Genomic DNA, 9,802 nt, shown 5'->3' with positions numbered 1-9,802 from the left:
ATTTTTCCCCGAAGCTAGTTTCAGAGGTGGAAGAAAGTGGTTGCATCAAGGTCGGTTGCATGTCCCGTACTGTTTTTTCTCCACCCACAAAAAGAACTAAGTGAACAGTGATTTAATAACAGAAATGAATGCAGCAGTCTTTAACACATCACAAATTGTCGGTGTAACATGCTTACTTTGAGCAACATAGATAAACCTCTTAGTAGTTTCAGGTGCATATTCTACAATCAAAATGCCTATAACATCTAAGAATTGTGGTTTTCTGAAATCGCACTAGCATGTTTTAGGGGTCTTACACGCCTCAAAAAGTGAATCTTCAAATAAAATATGTTGTTGTTATGGTCTTCAGTCCTGAGACTGGTATGATGCAGCTCTCCATGCTACTCTATCCTGTGCAAGCTTCTTCATCTCCCAGTACGTACTGCAACCTACATCCTTCTGAATCTGCTTTTCTATTCATCTCTTGGTCTCCCTCTACGATTTTTACCCTCCACGCTGCCCTCCAATACTAAATTGGTGATCCCTTGATGCCTCAGAACATGTCCTACCAACCGATCCCTTCTTCTGGTCAAGTTGTGCCACAAACTTCTCCCCAATCCTATTCAATACTTCCTCAATAGTTATGTGATCTACCCATCTAATCTTCAGCATTCTTCTGTAGCACCACATTTCGAAAGCTTCTATTCTCTTCTTGTCCAAACTATTTATCGTCCATGTTTCTCTTCTATACGTGGCTACACTCCATACATATACTTTCAGAAACGACTTCCTGACACTTAAATCTATACTCGATGTTAACAAATTTCTCTTCTTCAGAAACTCTTTCCTTGCCATTGCCAGTCTACATTTTATGTCCTCTCTACTTCGACCATCATCAGTTATTTTGCTCCCCAAACAGCAAAACTCCTTTACTACTTTAAGTGTCTCATTTCCTAATCTAATTCCCTCAGCATCATCCGACTTAATTCGACTACATTCCATTATCCTAGTTTTGCTTTTGTTGATGTTCATCTTATATACTCCTTTCAAGACACTATCCATTCCGTTCAACTGCTCTTCTAGGTCCTTTGCTGTCTCTGACAGAATTACGATGTCATCGGCGAACCTCAAAGCTTTTATTTCTTCTCCATGGATTTTAATACCTACTCCGAATTTTTCTTTTGTTTCCTTCACTGCTTGCTCAATATACATATTGAATAACATCGGGGAGAGACTACAACCCTGTCTCACTCCCTTCCCAACCACTGCTTCCCTTTCACCTTCCTCGACTCTTTTAACTGCCATCTGGTTTCTGTACAAATTGTAAATAGCATTTCGCTCCCTGTATTTTACCCCTGCCACCTTCAGAATTTGAAAGAGAGTATTCCAGTCAACACTGTCAAAAGCGTTCTCTAAGTCTACAAATGTTAGAAACGTAGGTTTGCCCTTCCTTAATCTAGCTTCTAAGATAAGTTGTAGGGTCAGTATTGCCTCACGTGTTCCAATATTTCTACGGAATCCAAGCTGATCTTCCCCGAGGTCAACTTCTACCAGTTTTTCCATTCGTCTGTAAAGAATTCGTGTTAGTATTTTGCAGCTGTGTCTTATTAAACTGATTATTCGGTAATTTTCACATCTGTCAGCACCTGCTTTCTTTGGGATTGGGATTATTATATTCTTCTTGAAGTCTGAGGCTATTTCGCCTGTTTCATACATCTTGGACACCAGATGGTAGGGTTTTGTCAGGACTGGCTCTCCCAAGGCCGCCAGTAGTTCCAATGGAATGTTGTCTACTCCGGGGGCCTTGTTTCGACTCAGGTCTTTCAGTACTCTGTCACACTCTTCACGCAGTATCGTATCTCCTATTTCATCTTCATCTACATCCTCTTCAATTTCCATAAAATTGTCCTCAAGTACATCGCCCTTGTATAGACCCTCTATATACTCCTTCCACCTTTTATGCTTTCCCTACTTTGCTTAGAACTGGGTTTCAATCTGAGCTCTTGATGTTCATACAAGTGGTTCTGTTACCTCCAAACCTCTCTTTAATTTTCCTGTAGGCAGTATCTATCTTACCCCTAGTGAGGTAAGCCTCTACATCCTTACATTTGTCCTCTAGCCATCCCTGCTTAGCCATTTTGTACTTCCTGACGATCTCATTTTTGAGACGTTTGTATTCCCTTTTGCCTGCTTCATTTACTGTATTTTTATATTTTCTCCTTCCGTCAATTAAATTCAATATTTCTTCTGTTACCCAACGATTTCTACTAGCCCTCGTCTTTTTACCTGCTTTATCCTCTGCTGCCTTCACTACTCCATCCCTCAAAGTTACCCATTCTTCTTCTACTGTATTTCTTTCCCACATTCCTGTCAATTGTACCCTTATGCTCTCCCTGAAACTCTGTACAATCTCTGGTTCTTTCAGGTTATTCAGGTCCCAACTCCTTAAATTCCCACCTTTTTGCAGTTTCTTCAGTTTTAATCTACAGTTCATAACCAATAGATTGTGGCTAGAATCCACATCTGCCCCTGGAAATGTCTTACAATTTAAAACCTGGTTCCTAAATCTCTGTCTTACCATTATATAATCTATCTGAAACCTTTCAGTATCTCCAGGCATATGTAAAAAGTTACTTATTGCATGAAATATGCCATATAGTTCGTACTAGGCGAAAGTGTCTTCATTTTTTACACGAAACTGATCATTTTGGGGACACAGATAAAATCCCACACATTTAATATAGTTTTTCGGCTTTTTGTCTGCATATCTTGCCTTATTTGACATCTTGATTTTTTGTGCTTCTTGATTGAAGGTGTGTTAAGGCCTACTTATCCTCAAACATTTATATTTGGTTCTTTACAAATCATGAGGAAGATGAGTCAGTTCTCTGTGTGCAATATGTTGGCGAACAAGATCTATCCGAAGACGCATTAGTCAATTTCGGTGGTTTGTGTCCGACAAATTTTTTTACGTATATCGAAAAACTGACCGTGTTTACCTCGACAATGTTTAGGTGGCTCACATATTACCTCTGTCCATCTTCTGATTAGTCTAGGTATTGAACAATTACTGCAAGACCGATTCGGACTGTCACCACCGCAATATGCGTTGTCAAAGTAATTTATCTAGTCTGCCTTCCCATTTACTGGGATCGTTGTTTGATAGCAGTGCATTGTAGATAGCGGTAGACCTCACCGACTTTTAAGCACCTTATGGGAAAACTGTCATATCAATACGTCCGAAGAGCACTTTGCCCACTGAACGTTTGGAATACGCCTTAAATTCTGATGACAGCTGTGGTTACTCATTTTCAGTATAATCAGTAAAGACTGGATTATATGCATTTGCATGTTGCATATACATTTGATATTTAATTCCTTTTCACCGGTTATTGCATATTTTAACTAAAACCTAGTAACGATGTATAAATATTTTAAAAATTTAGACGGGCGATCTCTAGCTCGATCTAGTTTTGATGTCTCACAGATTGACCGCGACCTAGAACTGCGTGCAGTCGCTAACCGAGAGGTCACTGACCAGCGATATCATTACAGAAGAGGCAGCCAGAGTCAGTGCTCCTGCTGGCGCTCCCCCAGTTAATCCCCTCCGCTGTAATACCGTACGCGTCGGCAACAATTAAACTACTGAAGCTTTGAGTCGCACGTCCATTGTTTCCGTTTAGTTTTTTATTTACTTGTATACAGTTGAACGTGTTTACAACGTGTAGTATGTAAGGTGTTCTGCGCCATGCCGCCCGAAAAAAAAGAAACGTCGCTTCGTGGGTAGCTGACCATTCTGTAACATTTACATATAACGGAATTGTTTTATACAGGGTGTTTCAAAAATGACCGGTATATTTGAAACGACAATAAAAACTAAACGAGCAGCGACAGAAATACACCGTTTGTTGCAATATGCTTGGGACAACAGTACATTTTCAGGCGGACAAACTTTCGAAATTACAGTAGTTCCAATTTTCAAGAACAGATGGCGCTGCAAGTAATGTGATAGATATAGAAGACAACGCAGTCTGTGGGTGCGCCATTCTGTACGTCGTCTTTCTGCAGTAAGCGTGTGTTTTCACAACGTGCTGTCGACAACATCGTTTATTCCTTAGAACAGAGGATTTTTCTGGTGTTGGAATTCCACTGCCTAGAACACAGTGTTGTTGCAACAAGACGAAGTTTTCAACGGAGGTTTAATGTAACCAAACGACCGGAAAGCGGTACAATAAAGGATCTGTTTGAAAAATTTCAACGGACTGGAAATGTGACGGATGAACCTGCTGGAAAGGTAGGGCGACCGCGTACGGCAACCACAGAGGGCAACGCGCAGCTAGTGCAGCAGGTGATCCAACAGCGGCCTCGGGTTTCTGTTCGCCGTGTTGCAGCCGGGGTCCAAATGACGCCAACGTCCACGTATCGTCTCATGCGCCAGAGTTTAAACCTCTATCCATACAAAATTCAAACGCAGCAACCCCTCAGCGCCCCTTCGCCGCTACCATTGCTGCACGAGAGACATTCGCTAACGATATAGTGCACAGGATTGATGACGGCGATATGCATGTGGGCAGCATTTGGTTTACTGACGAAGCTTATTTTTACCTGGACGGCTTCGTCAATAAACAGAACTGGCGCATATGGGGAACCGAAAAGCCCCATGTTGTAGTCCCATCGTCCCTGCATCCTCAAAAAGTACTGGTCTGGGCCGCCATTTCTTCCAAAGGAATCATTGGCCCATTTTTCAGATCCGAAACGATTACTGCATCACGCTATCTGGACATTCTTCGTGAATTTGTGGCGGTACAAACTGCCTTAGACGACACTGCGAACACCTCGTGGTTTATGCAAGATGGTGCCCGGCCACATCGCACGGCCGACGTCTTTAATTTCCTGAATGAATATTTCGATGATCGTGTGATTGCTTTGGGCTATCCGAAACATACAGGAGGCGGCGTGGATTGGCCTTCCTAATCGTCAGACATGAACCCTTGTGACTTCTTTCTGTGGGGGCACTTGAAAGACCAGGTGTACCGCCAGAATCCAGAAACAATTGAACAGCTGAAGCAGTACATCTCATCTGCATGTGAAGCCATTCCGCCAGACACGTTGTCAAAGGTTTTGGGTAATTTCATTCAGATACTACGCCATATTATTGCTACGCATGGTGGATATGTGGAAAATATCGTACTATAGAGTTCCCCAGACCGCAGCGCCATCTGTTGTTGACAATTGTAACTACTGTAATTTCGAAAGTTTTTCTGCCTGAAAATGTACTGTTGTCCCAAGCATATTGCAACAAACGGTGTATTTCTATCGCTGCTCGTTTAGTTTGTATTGCCGTTTCAAATATACCGGTCATTTTTGAAACACCCTGTATATCGAGGTTGCGAGAAAAACTTAGTTACAGTAGCAAGGATTTGTCCAAAGGTAACAAAAAGAAAAAAGAAAAAAAGAAACGGTTTAACATGGATCTATGTGAATCATTTATTGCAAGCAATATTCCTCTTCACAAACTTACAAACCCTATTCTCAAAGGCTCCGTGCGGTAATATTGCTTAAATCAGAATATACCTGATAAATCAACATCGCGTAAAAATTACATAGCGACAATTTACGTAAATATTGTAGAAGAAAGACGCAGTGAACAGAAGAACATCATTACCTGGATTTCAGTTGACGAAACTACAGACACTTGTGGCCGTTACATTGCAAATTTAGTTGTTGGTGCTAAAAAGCGTCCTACAGAGAACTTGTAAAAGTAAATAATTCTACGATCGCCAGGTATTAGAACAATATTTCCAGAATCTTCTGCAGATGAAAAGGTGTTTGTTTTTCATTTCAGATGCTGCTCCCTATATGATTAAAGCAGGAAAAGCGCTACGAGTATTTTATCCCAATTTGATTCATGTGACGTGCTTTGCTCATGGGGTACATCGCCTTGCTGAAGAACTACATTCCACGTTTGTGAATGTAAATAAACTGATTTCATCCACAAAAAGAATGTTTCTAAAGGCTCTTACTCGCCTCAAGACCTACAAAGAAAAAAAAACCAAACGTGCCTTTACTTCTCGAACCAGTGGTAACTCGTTGGGCTACGTGGGTCGAAGCTGTGTTGTTTTACAATGAACATTTCGAGGCTTTTAGAGGGGTAGTAAACGACTTCGATAGTGCAGAGGCTTTGGCAGTTTGCCAGTGCTAGGAAACTTTTAATTTTTCCGATATTAAAAAAAAGACATTGCTGTGAATTCACTCATTTTCCCATGTACCTGCAAGTATTAAAAGCTTGAAACTCAAGGTTTGGCGTCGAATGAATATATTCAGTTAATGGATGAAATTATTCTAGAGAACTCCTCATTGCCGGAAGTATTCCCAAGAAAACTTAAAGAAAAGTTCCAAAACATTTTAAACAATAGCCCAGGCTTTGAACCATTGTGCCAGATTGATAGTTTTATTAATGGCACAGGTGGACTTTTACCAGAAACGATAAGTGCCTACATAGCACCCAGATTCAAATGCTGCCCAGTTACCTCAGTTGATGTAGAACGGTCCTTTTCTGCTTCTAACAATGTTTTGAGTGATTGAAGACGCAGTCTTACTACCCAACATTTGGAACAGTACTTGGTTGTTTATGTTCAATATATTAGAAAAATGTAAAACAAATTGTAAATGATGCTTTGGTCCAATCGTGTATCTAAAAGTTAATACTTTAAAAAAAAAATTCATGAAGGTATGTTGTTTTCCAAATAAAACATTTCGGAGTTTTTGATCGTGCCCTTCTGCGTGCGATATATCTCGAAGCTGATCCTGTACATATTGATTGTTTCGCTGTGACTCACTCGCATCGCGTCCGCTTGTTACCGACAACAGCAAAGAAGGAACAATTCTTAAAAAAACGGTATGCATCCCCATTCTGCAAATTTTTAATAAACATCTCAGAAAGGCCCCCTTCCTAACCCGTACCAGAAGGTATTCAGAAAATGATATCAGCGTTCGAAATGTACCGATTTTTCGCGTGGCCGGCGATCTTCCTCTTAATTGATATGCACAGGTTGGACTTAGAGTTATAATGCACGCAGTAACTACCATTTTTTTTATTATTTGAGCTTGCATATTTCCACACTCTTCATGCATTTTTAAGCATTTTTCATGCATATTTGCATGCATATTTTAAGGTTTTTGTGATGCATACAATTCGGTCTGTAATAATCAGAAACAAGTAACAGCCCTTTATGACATTTCCAGATCCAACTATGCTAGCATCAACTTTCAGTACTGGTACTTAAACAACACCTCCAACTGAGGTATATGGCTTACATGTTTTGCCTTATTTCTTTTCCAAAGTAATAGTTGGCTGGATCGAACCCAAATTCGTCATCAGCTACAGAGAAACAAATTAATTCAGCAACAATTACATATTCTGAATCACAAAATTGTGGATAGTTGACAATCCTTCCAACGTTAACAACCATGTAAATCGTAACTCATTTCTCTTATTCTACTAGCAGAGAGATCCCACAATACGTCTGGCATCTTAATTTTCGACACTTTCATTTAAGCGCCGTGGTTCTGTATTTCTTTTACGAGGGTCGGTCAAAAAGTAATGCCTCCCATTTTTTTTCTACTTAAAAAAATTAAGTTAAGTGAAAAATTTGAATTTGGCGCCATTCCTCAAACCTTCTTCTGCAATCCACTGCAGTAGTAACTTTCTGTGTCAACAGGTGGCAGCACAGCAGAAGTTTGTAAGATGGCCGACATCGATGTTCGTTTGAGACAGCGTTGTGTGATTGAATTCTTGAATGCAGAAGGTGAAACGCCCATACGCATTCATAAAAGGCTGAAGAAGGTGTATGGTGTTGTGACAGTGGATGTCAGCACTGTTAGACGATGGGTTCGTCGTTGTAAGGAAGCTGAAGGGCAAACACCGTTGACTGACGAAAAGCGGAGCGGCAGGCCGGTGAGTGCAGTGACTCCACACAACATTCAGCAAGTTGATGACATCATTCGTGGTGACCGTCGGGTGACTGCAGATGAAGTGTGTCGCATTATTTCTCTTAATAAAGGCAGTGTGATCACGATTATTAAACAATTGGGGTACTCAAAAGTTTGTGCACGGTGGGTTCCAAGAATGTTAACCGATCAGAATAAAGAGGCAAGAAAAACAATAGCCTCCCAACACTTGCAGCGCTTCCGTTTGGAGGGAGATGAGTTTCTGAAAAAAATTGTGACCGGGGACGAAATATGGGTGCATTTTTTTGAACCCGAATCAAAGAGGCAGTCAATGGAGTGGCGTCACACAAGCTCGCCGAGGAAGAAAAAATTCAAAACTGTGCGATCGGCAGGGAAAGTTACGGCAACAGTTTTCTGGGATACAGAGGGTGTGATTCTGGTTGATTTTTTGGAGCAGGGATGCACAATAAATTCTGTTCAATACGTCACAACCCTCAAAAAACTTAAAGCACGGCTTCAGCGAGTTCGCCCAACAAAATCAATGGCAGATGTTCTTCTTTTGCATGACAATGCAAGACCACACACCAGTCGTCACACCTCTGACGAGATTGTCAAAATTGGATGGGAAGTTTTGCCTCATCCCCCATACAGCCCTGACCTGGCACCATCAGACTTCCATCTGTTCGGGCCATTAAAAGAAGCTCATCGTGGGATTCATTTTGAAGATGAGGAGGCCGTCAAAACATCCGTGCGTCAATGGCTTAGGAAGCAGAGCTGTGATTTTTACCGTGGTGGGATACATGCCCTTGTTCAAAGATGGACCAAAACTGTAGAGATGGGCGGAGATTACATTGAAAAATGACAAAATGATCCTCAATGTTTTGGTTTTCAACCTATGTAATTGCATTTAAATTTCCTGACAATTAAACGTAGAAAAAAAAAAGGAGGCATTACTTTTTGACTGACCCTCGTATATTTCTGCCCCTCTTCATCAGCCGTGATCGTTTCTATCGTCATTAGGGTAACATCCTGCATATCGTCCATCTTTTTTCTGGTATGACAACTGAATGATGTAAATTACTTTATCTTCTTTTGTGAAGGTACATTTTGTAGACAATGACTAACGAACGCAGAGATGTCGATTACTATTTTCGTCGCTATGTAACCGACAAGTGGCTGTTCGCTAATTTTTGTAGGTTAACATGAACAACTTACGGTTTGCGGTGCAATTCAGTTTAAAGCATTTCTCACATAAAATCACTTCACGCTAACCACATACAGGAGATTCTGCAGGTTTATCTCTTTATATTCACCCAAGAAATAGAATAGCATCGTTTGTGTTGTGAAGTTGCGAAAGTGTTGTGAAAATTAAGTGGACTGATAATAAATGAGAATGTCCTCCTTAGAATCAGCGAGGAAAGGAATTTTTGGAAAGATTAACTACTAGAAGGGTAGGATGGTAGTACATGTGATAAGAAATCAGGGAATAACTCCCTTAACACTAGAGGGAGCCACAGAGTACAAAAATTGTAGGGAAAAACAGACACTGAAATTTAAACAAGTAAAAGAGAGCGGTGGGTGTATAAGATACCCTATATAGAAGTGATTGGCACAGGGGACTACTGAGGTCGACGTGGTGACTGCATCAAACCATTCCATTTTACTAGTTTCGTATTGTTTCTGAAGTAAGTTGTGTTAACACAGTGAGAAATATTGTCGAAATCTTTCACTGAGAAGCATTAAGTTAAAATATTGCGGAAATCTTTCAGTGAGAAGCATGAAGCTAAAATATTTCCGAAATCTTCATGAAATTTGCAAGTATAAATGATTGAGTTCGTGTGCTTGTACTCGTGTAGACTTTTTTTGTGAATCT

The sequence above is a fragment of the Schistocerca gregaria genome, chromosome 6 (genome assembly GCF_023897955.1).
Source record: "Schistocerca gregaria isolate iqSchGreg1 chromosome 6, iqSchGreg1.2, whole genome shotgun sequence".
NCBI classification, from domain to species: domain Eukaryota; kingdom Metazoa; phylum Arthropoda; class Insecta; order Orthoptera; family Acrididae; genus Schistocerca; species Schistocerca gregaria.
Note: the sequence above shows the minus strand (reverse complement) of the source record.